Raw genomic sequence first — 14,167 nt, 5'->3', positions numbered from 1 at the left:
TAAAAAGTAGTATACTGATACTAATGAAAAGTAGTATCAGTAGTTTTAACTAATGTTTCACTGCAAATTTATTATAGGGTATATATCTATTTGTGTTGTTGCTGTTTTGTGTTTGTTTTTTTGAGATAGAGTCTCACTCTGTCACCCAGGCTGGAGTGCCGTGGCGAGATCTCAACTCACTGCAACCTCCACCTCCCGGGTTCGAGGAATTCTCTGTCTCAGCCTCCAGAGTGGCTGGGTCTACAGGCGCACGCCACCAGGCCTGGCTAATTTTTGTATTGTATTTTCAGTAGAGACAGGGTTTCACCATATTGGTCAGGCTGGTCTCAAACTCCTGGCCTCAGGCGATCCACCCACCTCAGCCTCCCACAGTGCTGGGGTTACAGACGTGAGCCACTGCACCCAGCCTATATCTATTTCTTCTATATATTAACCACCCGACCTGCCCATTAATGAATAGGAAAAATTCTAGGAACTAATGAAGTTTCTTAAAAATCTAAAGCTAAAAAATTATGAATTTGATTAACAATAATAATGTTTTAAAATTACAAAACATAATTGTTTTGGTGGTAAATATAAAGTATGAATTATCTTAACATAATTAATACAAAAATACTAACTGAAACCAATAACCACTACTAACATTTCACGAAGAATAGGTTAATTAATTTTGCTTACATTTTCTATAGCCATTTATAAAAACTTCCTAAATGTCATTGATTCAATTCATTTGATACAACTCCAAGGAACAGGTGTTATTATTACTCTCATTGAATTATGGAGAGTGCAATTCAGAAAAATTAACTTATACAGAAGCAAAATAATTGCTTAATGGCAGACCTGAACCTTTTTATGTTCCAACTTCTTAATGCATTAAAAGGAGTATGAACAACAGTTCACAAAAGAGAAAGTACAAATGGCCAAAAAATGGTTTAAAATACGTTCAATATCATTAATAATCAGATATTGATTTTTATTTAAATGACCATCTAGATTTTTTCCCTTTTAAGTTTGTTTTTGTCTTTTAATGAAACTATAACTGCTAAGGTTTCTATAGTGAAATTGGAATAATCAAACAGTGTTTGTGGGAATACAAGTTACCTACTACATGGCTTTTGGAGAGTACTGTGTATAATGTATAAATAGAAACTTTGCAACTATCATTCTTTTGACCTAGTAATGCCAATTCTGTTGGTTGAAATGTAAGATAGTACAACTACTATGGAGAACAGTTTGGAGGTTCCTCAGGAAACTAAAACTAGAGCTACCATATGATCTAGCAATCCCATTGCTAGGTATATACCCTAAAGAAAGGAAATCAGTATATTGAAGAGATATCTGTACTCCCATGTTTGTTGCAGCACTATTCACAGTAGCCCAGATTTGGAAGTAACCTAAGTGTCCATCAACAGGCAAATGGATAAAGAAAACATGGTGTATATACACAATGTAGTAATATTTAGCCATAAAAGAGAGAGAGAGAGAGAGAGAGAGAGATGGTCATTTACAACAATATGGATGGAACTGGAGTTATGTTAAGTGAAATACACTGAAAGACAGACTTTTCATGTTCTCACTTATTTGTGAGACCTAACAATAAAAACAGTTGAACTCATGGAGATAGAGAGTAGAATGATGGTTACCAGAGACTGGGAAGAGTAGTGGGTGGGGTGGGGTCATGAGAGGAAGAGGGGAGAGTTAATAGGTACCAAAAAATAGAAAGAATCAATAAGTTCTAGTATTTTATAATACAGCAAAGTGACTATAGTAAAAAAAATGTAATTGTACATTTAAAAATAACTAAAAGGATATAATTGGACTGTTTGTAACACAGAGCATAAATACTTGAGGTGATGGATATCCCATTTACCCTGATGTGATTGTTATACATTCTATGCCTGTATCAAAATATCCCATATACCTCATGAATATATATACCTACCAGATATCCACAAAAATTAAAAATTAAAACAAAGATATAATCAATGTATGGTTAATGTATGAATAAATATGCTTGATACTGCATTTTTTATAATAGCAAAAAATTGAAAACTGCCTTCGTGTCAATTAATAACTTTGCTATATTTGTGGCAACTATTTATATGTCTGCTTATACTTAATTAACTGATCCATTAAATAGGTGAGCCACTTTCTGTTTCTAACATTTCTTCCACTGATTCTACACTTTCAATGTCATTCCACATTGTGAAATAAATTGAAAATTCACCTCCATTTTCTTTTCCTTCTCCTTTGCTTTTAATGAGAAAATGGTTAAGGTAGGTAGGCAAATTTTACTCTTTCAATTCATCTATATAGTGCTTTTTTGCTATGTAATGAAAACTTAATTTGATTGCTCCTCACTTAATTAGCCAATTTCCACTTTTTTGGTTAAATAATAATAATAATTTTGTTGCTATTTAAGTTTGAAGTGTGACTTATCTGATATTCAGATCATATATACACTTTTCCCTGGATCTGTATTTCAGATCTGATGCCAGTGTCATACAGTTTAAACCCCCTGATTTTGTTTTCTTATTTTATTTCTTTCTAGTATATTTTAAATGATTTATTTTCTCTTATTTACTTATTATTCTAGTAAAAATTATAAACTTTTATCAAGTCCCCCCAAAATCTCAATAATTATTTAATGGCAATTACATTAACCTATGCACAAATTTGGAGATGACTACATCTTTATAGTATTTAAACTTATTTTTTCAGGGGCATTCATTCCCTCACTATTTTGAAACACAGTATTTATGACTGTCAATAAAATCTAATTTAAAAAACAAAAATATAAATCTTCTACTAACTGCTTTTATTTTCAATACCACAATTAGTAGTTATATATAATGCAATTTTTATGCAACATAGAGACCAACATTTGTGTTCCATTTTAAGATTTTTAGTTTAAAAAAAAGAAATTAAATGTACTTTATTAATTATAATTTCTATTTTTCTTATTGTCACAAAATATTTTTTCAATATTTAAACCAGTTTCTTGGTGAATTTCTTATTGTTTTCTCTAGTTTGTGACTTGCTTTCTAAGATAAACCATGCATACCCTGCGTATGTAGTGTATTTGACAGTTCGTGATGTGCTCCCTGCTGTTCTATGTAATAAGATCTCCAAAGGGGTTTGCTTATTTTATAGGAAGTTTTTGTTTGCCCTGATATTTTTACATGTTATAATACTAGTTGTAGGAGTTTTTCTGCTGATTTGAGGAATATAAATCTTAAGAGTACAACAGAAATGGGAGCTTGGCTTCTTATGTCACATTTGGCATTTTTAGACATTGGGGCACTATTGGTATTATAAAAATCGCCTCTAGGGATACCATCATATAACAGAAAAAGCATTTATACCCTTAAAACTAAGTGTTCCTATATTAACATAGAACATTTTCCTGGTGAATATTTGAGGACTAAAAAGATTACCTTATCCTTGACCAGTGTTTACCTAAGTGTGGATGAATCTAGACACCATCATTCTCAGCAAACTAACACAAGACGAGAAAACCAAATACCGCATGTTTTCACTCATAGGCGGGTGACAAACAATAACAGTTGGGCACAGGGAAGAGAACAACACTCACTGGGGTAGGTGTTGGGGTGGAAGGGAGGGGCGGGACAGCGGGACGGGGTGGGGCGGGGAGGATGGGGAGAAATGACTGATGTAGGCACAGAGTGGGGGGTGGATGGAAACAGCAAACCACCATGGCATGTATGTCCCTATACAACAATCCTGCTGGATGCAGGATGTGCACATGTACGCCAGAGCCCAAAGTACAATTAAAAAAAAAAAAAAAAAAAAACAAAGAACACAAAGAAACAGAAACAGCTAAGTTATATATACCTACTAGTAGCTACAAAAATAGAATTAAAAACAAATAAAAAACCCTACGTTCTATGCTTAAATGAATTTGGGAAATACTTGGCTAAACAAAGTTTCTTTGTGGCAGGGTTTCCTAGGCCTTTTATTTCCTCTCTCTCTAGTGCTGTGTGTATTTTTAGATAGAGGAAGTGATATGTATTTCAAACATGTATTTGGCCAAGAAATATACTTTTGTAAATGTTATTTTCTCATGAACTGATTCAGCAGGGAAGTTCTAAACTTGCACCCTCTAATTTGCCATATGATGTGACAATGCATTCTATTCAATTCTATTCAATATTAGGCAGTAAAGGAAACTGAGTGACAGCTGTTATAACTAACATATGTTGCTCAAGTATGACTGCCACTGCTTCATTCCATAGTAGCAGCCACTCTATTCATCATCCCAGTCAAGCTGACTTTACAAAAAGTTTAGTCTGTATATTACAAAAGGACATGGATAAAAATAATTTCTATAAATATTTCTCATATTACCTTCTTTCAGAAATTTTACAATTTCTTGGGATTACAAAGTTGTTTAATAAAATTAGATCTAGATGTAGTTAGATGTTGACCTAGATTGGAGCTCTAGCCATTGACACTATATTTTTCCCATTGGAGAAAGTGTTCACAGCCGTTTTCTTCCTTTAAGGAAATATATAGTTCTAGAAATTATTTCCTTGGAATAAATTGCATACTATAGATAGCTAAGTACTTCATTTTGTTTTTAGAAAGTTCTCCGTTCCTTTCATTATCATTCAAAACTGGTGACAAGAACTAGACAGGAAGAAGAAAAGGGTCTTCCTGTCAGTGAAGAATCTTAACTTGCCAGGTTTTCACTTTGAAATGTTACCTTGCTTACAGATTTAATTAGGTCAAATAACCAAGAACAGGACAGGAGTGTAGGTGAATTGTGATTTCAAAGGACATCCTTCTGCAAAGCTAATAAAGTTCTAGGACTTGCAGTATTCTTTTTTTTCTCTTTTAATAGGAAAGAATCAAATGTTACCGAAACAAGATTAAACTTGTGGAAAAATATTAGCTATAACATGTTACTGGGTCCTCTGACTAACATTTTTAAAAAGGTGGAGGGTTAGCATTATTATATTTCTAGTGTTACATATTGTATCAAAAAACTTTACAAATCTACACATAGATGTAAAATTAGACCTAGAACCTTAGAAAGGTAGCCAAGGTATGGGGATTGAGCATTAGGTTTATGGTCAAATAATCTGTGTTCTTCTTTCTACTCCAACATGGATAAGGTTTATTATCTTGGGCTAGTTTCTATCCTGTATGAACCCAATTTTGGACATTATAAAAAATAAGTTTTACCTAATAAGACTTTTTGATAAACATACAAAATTGTGTATGTGAAGACATTTCTAAATACTAAAACTATGTAAAAATATGTTATTGTGAGTACTCGTATATATGAAAATAGGTCAACCCCAAAATGGACTCCTACTTTTCCTCAGTTTTATAAGAAACAATCTAGCACCTGCTGTTACATGCCAGGAAATACATTCCTGGAAAATAAATAAATAATTTTTCTTATAAAATCTATTTTTTCCATAGATAAAACAATTCCTAACCAAATGGTTTTAATTTTATAAACTAAAATCTGTATCTAGATTTAAATAGATATAAAAATTATCCAACATTATTCCTTTTGACATTCCTAACCCTTCATATATTTTATACTTCTTCAACATTTCTCTTAGAAAATACTCTCCATATTTCAGTTATTCATATATTACCTTCACAATTTTTGGCATACCTTTATATCACTTAGATAATAATTTACTTAGTGGCATTCTAATGGAAAATGATGCCACTTGCCATGAACAATAGCAATAGACAATGTGCCAGGAGCTATTTTAAGCACTTTACAAATATTAATTGATTTAGTCCTCAGAACACTACAAGATAAATTCTATTAACTTAGGTTTGAATTTGGGATTTGAACTGTTACCCTCTACACAGTAGTCCTGCAAAACACCAATAAATAACTTTAAAAATGTAAACATATAGATCCAAGTTTCACTCAAAAGTATCTTAAACATCACTGTTACAGAATAGTTTTCCTGGGAAGTAGACTCTGAAAAGGAAGGTGGGGGTATGAAGTTTATTAGGAAGTGCTCTGAGGATCAACACCACTAAAGGAAGAGAATGAAGCAAGATTGATTAGGTGGAGAAAGTAGGGACAAAGCTGTCAGTTCACTCAGTGGCTAGCACTGAAGCTAGGACAGCTCTTCAGAGTTGCCCCAATTTGGGATAAAGAGGACAGGATTTTACACATCTCTCCCTCACCTTCCACGTCAATTCATCATTGAATGGAGTCTACCCTCAGGAAAGGAGTTTTACCTTGGACAGGTGACTCTCTTCAGCTGAAATTTAGGTACTATATACTGGCAATAATCGCAGTAATCTGGGGCATAAAGTCATGAAGATATATTTCTCTTTTACCTAGAAGCTTTATTGCTTACATTTCGTGATACATTCTTGATACTTTCAAATATGAGACATAGGACTCAAAGTTCCATTTAGACACCGTGTATGCCAAATTTTACTGGCAGCATTTATGGATAAAGCCATACTTTTTTCCTTGATATTTTTGTGCTATTTTTCTCCCAAATCAGGTGACAGTATATATATGAGCCTGTTGCTAGACTTCATTTAGTTCAAATATTCTATTAATCTATCCTTGCACTAATGCCATACTGTCTACTACTATAGCTATATAGTAAGTCTTGATATTTGGTAACATAAATACTTGAAACTTCTTCTCTTGTTCAAGATTTTTATAGTTATTCTAGATCCTTTGCACTTACATAAGAATTTTAGAATCAGCTGGCCAATTTCCAAATATACACACACACACACACACACACACACATGCGTGCTAGGATTTTGATTTCAATTGTGCTATAAAGATACCCAAAAATGTGGAAGTGACTTTGAAATTGGGTAACAGGCAGAGGCTTGAACAGTTTGGAGGGCTCAGAAGACAGGAGAATGTGGGAAAGTTTGGAACTCCCTAGAAACTTGTTGAATGGCTTTGACCGAAATGCTGATAGTGTTATGGACAATGCAGTCCAGGCTGAGGGAGTCTCAGATGGAGAAGAGGAGCTTGTTGGGACCTGGAATAAAGGTGATTCTTGCTATGCTTTAGCAAAGAGACTGGTGACATTTTGTCCCTGCCCTAGAGATTTGTGGAACTTTGAACTTGAGAGAGATTATTTAGTGTACCTGGCAGAAGAAATTTCTAAGCAGCAGTGTTCAAGATATGACCATATATCTTATTCTTTTCCATGACACTGGAGCAAAAAAAAGATGGCTTATTGTCACATAATACAAGTTACTTTATGATTATTTGTAGTTAATATTTTATTACTGATATTAAATGCACTAGCTCACTATTATAGCTTCTCTTATTGATCCCTAGATAACATAAAGGCTTTACTTGAAATAATGATGACAGTTTTCTCTGCTCAAGAATACAAAACCTTTCATCACTTTCATGAGAAAGATTAATATAAAAGTTTAATTATATAATGACTCTTATATCACTTCATTCCTTTTCCTGATATTCTGTTATGCAGTACTAAAAGGAGTAGTTCACTATTTAAAACATTTTATACAACGTTAATAATTTCTGTAAATACTCATTAAATTGTATTTTACTCTTAAAGACTTTAGAGTCCCAATTTTAAGTTGTTGTCATTGAAGCTAATCATAATATTAGGGAATCCTACTTCTGTTTAGATAAAGATTCCTGGCAGAAAAACACCTAGGGAAGATAGATTTAACTGTGTTGCTGTATTCCACTTACATTTATTAATTTTTTTCTTTAAAATTCCAAGCCTTAGTTTTTCTAAATAAGTTTCTACATGTGATTAAAACTACATAGGTATAATTTTGAATGGTGTATTTTTATGTAACTTTAAACATTTTCAATATTATATTTTAGCTTTATTTAAAGGTAGATAAGTTTACAGATAAATAAATGTTAGGTAACATCACCTTTTCTTTTTTGAGAATGAATTCATCCATTGTCAACATAAAGTGATTAAATTGGCTCATACAGAAAGTCCTTTAGATTTCAGATTTCAGGAAGCAGAACTCACAGTTCTAACATTGCTGTTTGTATTTGGCTTTTGTAGACAGTGTTTTCGTACTTTTTGCACATTTTAAATAATATTCTATTTCTATTATATCTGTTATTAATTTGGAAAACTTTTTTATACTACCCATTACAAAACATTTTCAACATCTCCCTGAGAGATATTTGTCCAATAAAAAGATGAAAAAACTAAAAGTTCATGATGAGAAAAAAAAAATCTCACAAAGTCAAAATCACAGGGAAATCAGCTAGCCCAAAATCTAAGTAAAGACTGGCGCCTGCAGAGAGATACTAGATGAAAGTTTTTATTTGTACATAAAACTACAATGACATACTCGTAAGTAGAGCCAGGGATATTGGATAATTGGGTCACTGAATGTACACTGATGAGATTAGAAAGTCCCTGAGGGCTGAAGATATAGAGACTGGCACCCTCTTGGAAACGTTTTTCCCCTAAATCCCACTGAGTGTCACAGAAAAGACTGGAGGGGCTTCCGAAAAAGTATATTTTGTGATGCAAACTTGGAAGAGGGGGAATACAGCTTCTCTGGGAAAGATATGAAAATCTTGCACACTTCTGTTTTATATTCTCTATGAAAAAAAAAGCCTAACCTCTCCTATGGGGAGAGAAGAAAAGCAGCAAAAATGGAAATACATAGGGCATTGGTAAAACCCCATTTTTGATATAGGAGGGTCAGAGAGAAAAATGCTCTACTCCTGAGGAGAGGCAGGAGTACACGTAAGAACTACCACTAGGGTAAGAACGATAAAACTGAGAAGGCCATATCTCTGAGACAAGATGACATGGTGCCTGCCTAAGAGTGAAACTTAATCAGGACAGCAGAGAACACTGCCCTACCAACTTTGCTGCTAGAAAAAGCTTTAAGTGACAAACAACACTAAATATGTTACAAAAGGCAGACCCAATATCAGATACTGTGCAATGGGAAGTCTAAGGCTAAGGATGGAGCAGACATTGAGAAAAATTCCCTTTTGCAAACTAGTCCCCACACCACACTAAACCTAATTGTATTACTCTCAACCGAAAACCTATGAGATATATAAAAGGCAAGGAAAAAGATAACATACACTCGAGAAAAATCACATTTACAGTGGCCACAAAAAATTGAAATACTTAGGAATACAGCCAACCAAAGAGGTGAATGATCTCCACAAGAACTGCAAGATACTGCAGAAAGAAATCAGAGATGACACAGATAAAAGGAAAAACATTCCATGCTCATGCAATGGGGGAGTCAATATCTTTAAAATGGACATACTGTCCAAAGCAATCTAGATATCTGCATTATTTCTATCTAACTATCAACGTCATTGTTTCACAGAATTCAAAAAATCTATTTTTAAATTCATATGGAACCATAAAAGAGCCCAAATAGCCAAAGCATTCTTAAGCAAAAAGAACAAGGTCAGAGGCATCATGCTACTGGACTTCAGAAGATTCTACAATGCTACAGTAACTAAAACAGCATGGTACTGGTACAAAAGCAGACACATAGACCAGTGGAACAGACTATAGTACCCAGAAATAAAGCCATACACCTATAACCATCTGATTCAACAAGGCCTACAATAACACACACTGGGGAAAGGATGCCCTCTTCTATAAATGGTATTAGGATAACTGGCTACCCATATACAAAAGTATGAAACTAGACCCCTCCCTTTCACCATATACAAAAATTAACTCAGGATAGATTAAAGATGTAAATGTAATACCTCAAACTATAAAAATCCTACTAGGAAATCTAGAGAATGTCTTCTCTATATTGGCCTTGGTAAAGAATTTTCAGCTAAATTACCAAAAGCAATTGCAACAAAACAAAAAATTAACAAGTGGGACCTACTTAAACTAAAGGTTTCTTCACAGAAACAAACAGACCAACAAACATACAAAAACCTATAAACAGAGTAAACACATTCTTCCTCTCTCCTTAAAATCTCTAGTTTCGAATTTTCAGCCATGAAAGAAAATGTCTTTAGCTCCAACACTATATTTCTTAAAATATTTGTTGACTCCTGTATCCACATAGTTGTTCTCTTTTATAACTGTTGTACTTTCCCTCAATTACCTGCTCTTTACCCAACCTAGCCATGCCTAAGCTATCTCATAAAAGGGAAATTATGTTACAATACCTCTCCATAGTTACAATAACTGCATAGTTACATAGTTACAATAGGTCCTTAGTTACAATAACAAAAGTCCATAGTTACAATAACTCTCTTGCTATAGTCTCATCTTCCTTGCTTCCTCTGTATCCCTTTCCCCCACCTGCTTATTGTTTTCTTGAGCCAGTTCAATCAGGCTATTTCTTGACACTGTATCAAAGAAACACTTATCAAGGTTTAAATGATCTCTGTGTTGCCAAATTTAACTATAAACCCATTCTCCTAATCTTACCTTATCTCAACCTCTCCAGCCTGAAATAGCTTTTCACTTGCCTTCTAGGATATCACACTGTCCTAGCTGTTTTCCTTCCTGTGCCTGTGTTCATACTCTGTACTGTCATTCCCAATAACTTCAATCCCTCCATAATCTTCAAGTGTCTCATTCTCTTACTCCCACCTCCTCTCTTTTCAATTCATTCCCTCTAGTACTGCAATTCTGGAACATGCTCATAACTTGCCCTTTCTCACGCCTTCACTTCATCAAATCAATTTCATGGTCCATGGGTACAATAACTCTTGCATATAGTCTCATCTTCCTTGCTTCCTCAGTATCCCTTCCCCCCTCCCTTATCTAATACTTGTAATTATGAATGGCGAGCTCATCTATGCCTGTCTCTGTTTAGATAAATGTAGCTGAAGAAAAATATGCAAATGTGCTGAAAGGGATCACATTAAATCCATGACCACTAAATATAAACTGTTTCCTAAGGAATTCTTGCAATCATACTACATTTCCTGAGCCCTCTCATTCTTGACAATTTCATACACCTAACTCCTTCCTCACACCTCCAAAATCTCCTCATACATTCTCAATCTTAACTAATGACCTAGAGTACTAATTCATTGAGAGAAATACAGGCTACAGGCAATCAAATGAGAACTTCCAAAAGCTTCCACAATCTCAATGAAACAGATGACTGTACTTGTCACCGTACGGTCTGCCTTCCCTCCTGTTACAGTGAATGAACTCCTGTCACCCTTTTCTTTAGGCCCATATTTAACTGTCCACTATATTCCCTCTGTGATGACTCCAGATACCCTTTTTTATCAGGAGCTTTATAAATGTTTTTCTCTTTAAATTATTCCAATGTTTATATAAAGTTATGCAATTTTACTAGTATTAAAAATTAATGCTTATCCTCACATCATCTTCTACAAGATATCACCCGATTTTATGTCTCTTCTTTATATTAAAGCTCCTAAAAAATTGATAATACCTCAAGAGTTGAGTACTCTAATTCCAAACCTCCCGTTTTTTTTTTTTTTTTTTTTTTTTGAAGCAGTTCAGTCAGGCTATTTCTTGACACTGTATCAAAGCAACATTTATCAAGGTTTAAATGATCTCTGTGTTGCCAAATTTAACTATAAACTCATTCTCCTAATCTTACCTCACCTCAACCTTCCCAGCCTGAAATAGTTTTTCACTTGCCTTCTAGGCTATCACACTGTCCTAGCTGTTTTCCTGCCTCACATCCTGCAAAGGGTTACTTTCTTTTGTTTGTGCCTTTTGATCTTAAATACTCTAAATGTTGGAGTATTACAGAACATGATGTTTGGTTCTCTTATGAAAATCTATGCTGAATTTTATGGATCTCTATCTGTGCTCATACCATAGGTGATCTCATCCAGACTCGTGGTTTTAGCTGCTGTTTTTATGTTAGTCACTCTCAAATTTTTTAATTTTTTCCAACCCCCATACATTGTTAAATTTGGGCTTAAAAATTTAATGCCCTACACATTATCTATATTTAAATATCTAATAGAAATCTCTAAATTTAACATGTCCCAAAACAAAATAGCTCTCCCTATCCAAAATACTTTGTCCTTTAGTTTTACTTGGTCTCATTAATTGCAACTCTGCCATGATAGATCCTAAGATAAGACATCATGGTGTCATCCTTGCTCTCCCCTTTCTCTCACATCCCCCAAACGACCTGTCAACAAGCCCTACCAACATTTTTAAAAAATGCCTACAGAATATTCCTCTTCTTAACATGACATCTACCTCTATGAAACTACTTTAAATTGTCATCTTGTCTGTCACCTAGTTTGATAAACTAAACAAATACTCCTGCCTCTAAAATATATCAACTTTCTAATTCCAAGAAACTATGAATATTACCTTATATGACAAAAACCACCTTATATAACAAAAGGGATAATTAAATTAATTGTTCTAATAGGAGAAGTTTATACTGGATTATCTAGGAGGGCCCTAAGTAGAATCACATGTATCCTTATAAAAGAAAGGCAGAGAGTTTTTGGACAGACAGAGAGCAGAAGGTAAGATGAAGACAGACTAATGAAAGATACAGTCACAGGCCAGTGAATACCAACAACCACCAAAAGTCTGACGAGACAAGGAACAGATATTCCTCTAGAGCCTTTAGAAGGAATACAGCCCTACCGAAAACTTGATTTCCAACTTCTGGCCTCCAGAACTCTGAGAGAATAAATGTATTTTTCTTTAAGCCACCCATTGTGTGGTAATTTGTTATAGCAGTCACAGGAAACTAATACAGCCTCAAGATTCCAGGTCACATCTCCTGGAACCTGTGAATGTTATGAAGTATCACTCCTATGCTTTTGTTATTTATTGTATTAATCTGTTTTGTGTTCCTATAAAGAAATACCAGAGACTGGGCAATTTATAAAGAAAAGTGGTTCATTTGGCTCATGGTTCTGTAGGCTGTGCAAGAAGCATGGCACCAACATCTGCTTCTGGTGAGAGCCTCAGGCTGCTTCCACTCATGGATGAAGGTAAAGGGGAGCCAGGGTGTGCAGATCACATAGTGAGAGAGGAAGCAAGAATGAGTGGGGAGAGGTACCAGGCTCTTTTTAACAACCAGCTCTCTTGGGAACCAATAGAATGAAAACTCACTACACCCTCTAAAGGAGGGCATTAATCTATTCATGAGGGATCTTCTATGATCTAAACACTTCCCATTAGGCCCCACCACCAATACTGGGGATCAAGTTTTGACATAAGATTTGGCCAGGACAAGCAAACCATATCCAAACTACAGCAGTGTTATGGCACTTCCTCTCTCACCATGTGACCTTAAAAAGGGAGATTATCCAGGTGGGCCTAATCTAATCACATGAACCTGTGAAAGTAGAGAACTTTCTCTCATGCTAGTGGCAGAAGAGGAAGGCAAAAAAAAAGCAATCAAAGAGATTTGAAGTATGAGAATGATTCAATGCACCATTTGTAGCTTTGAAAGTTGAGGGAACCAAGAGATAAGTAATGACCTACTTGCTAAGAATGACCCTCCGTGTGACAGCAAGGAAAAAGGAAACTTGGACCTACAACAACATGGAACTTAATTTTCCCAAATTCTAATTTCTAGAACCTGTGAATGCTAGCTAATACTGTAAAGATTTTTCAGATGTGATTAAGTCAAGGATTTTTGAGATGAAGAGATTATACTGGATTATCCATGGGGGCCCTACATTCAATCACATGTATCCTTATGACAGCAGAGGGAGTTCTGAGACACATATAGCAGAAGATCATGTGATGGTGAGGCAGAGATTGGACACATGCAGTCAAGAAATATTGGCAGCCACCAGGAGCTGAAAGAGGCAAGAAACATATTCTCCTTCAGAAAATCCAGAGTACAGCCCTGCCAACATCTTGGTTTTGGCCCAGTGATACTGATGTCAGACTTCTGGCCTCCAGATCAGTAAGACGACAAATTCCTGTTGTATTAAGTCACCCAGTTTGTGCTAATTTGTTACGGCAGCCACTAGAAATAAATGCATCTAGCTATTCACACTAACATCCTAACAGTTCTCACTGCTCTCTCAGGTAATTACCATAGTGTGTTCTATGAACAGAAACAGTCAACGGAAAATCAAGTCAGATCACGACTCTACTGTACTGATGCTGAAGGTTTCCTGCATCCTGATTGCCACTTATAAATACATTTTGTTATTGTTATTGATAGCGGCATTAAGTATCCACAATAATTTACTTAT

The 14,167-nt window shown here is 34.8% G+C and overlaps 1 protein-coding gene across 1 annotated transcript in view; it reads left to right on the top strand.

The window, feature by feature from the left end:
* CFAP47 (cilia and flagella associated protein 47) overlaps positions 1 to 14,167 on the top strand; it is a 442,460-nt gene that overhangs the window by 380,603 nt on the left and 47,690 nt on the right. The window lies entirely within an intron of this gene.

The sequence above is a fragment of the Aotus nancymaae genome, unplaced genomic scaffold (assembly GCF_030222135.1).
Source record: "Aotus nancymaae isolate 86718 unplaced genomic scaffold, 86718_ANA_hifiasm-v0.15.2.pri h1tg000058l, whole genome shotgun sequence".
Lineage (NCBI taxonomy): Eukaryota > Metazoa > Chordata > Mammalia > Primates > Aotidae > Aotus > Aotus nancymaae.
Note: the sequence above shows the minus strand (reverse complement) of the source record. Positions and strands in the feature narration are given on the sequence as shown.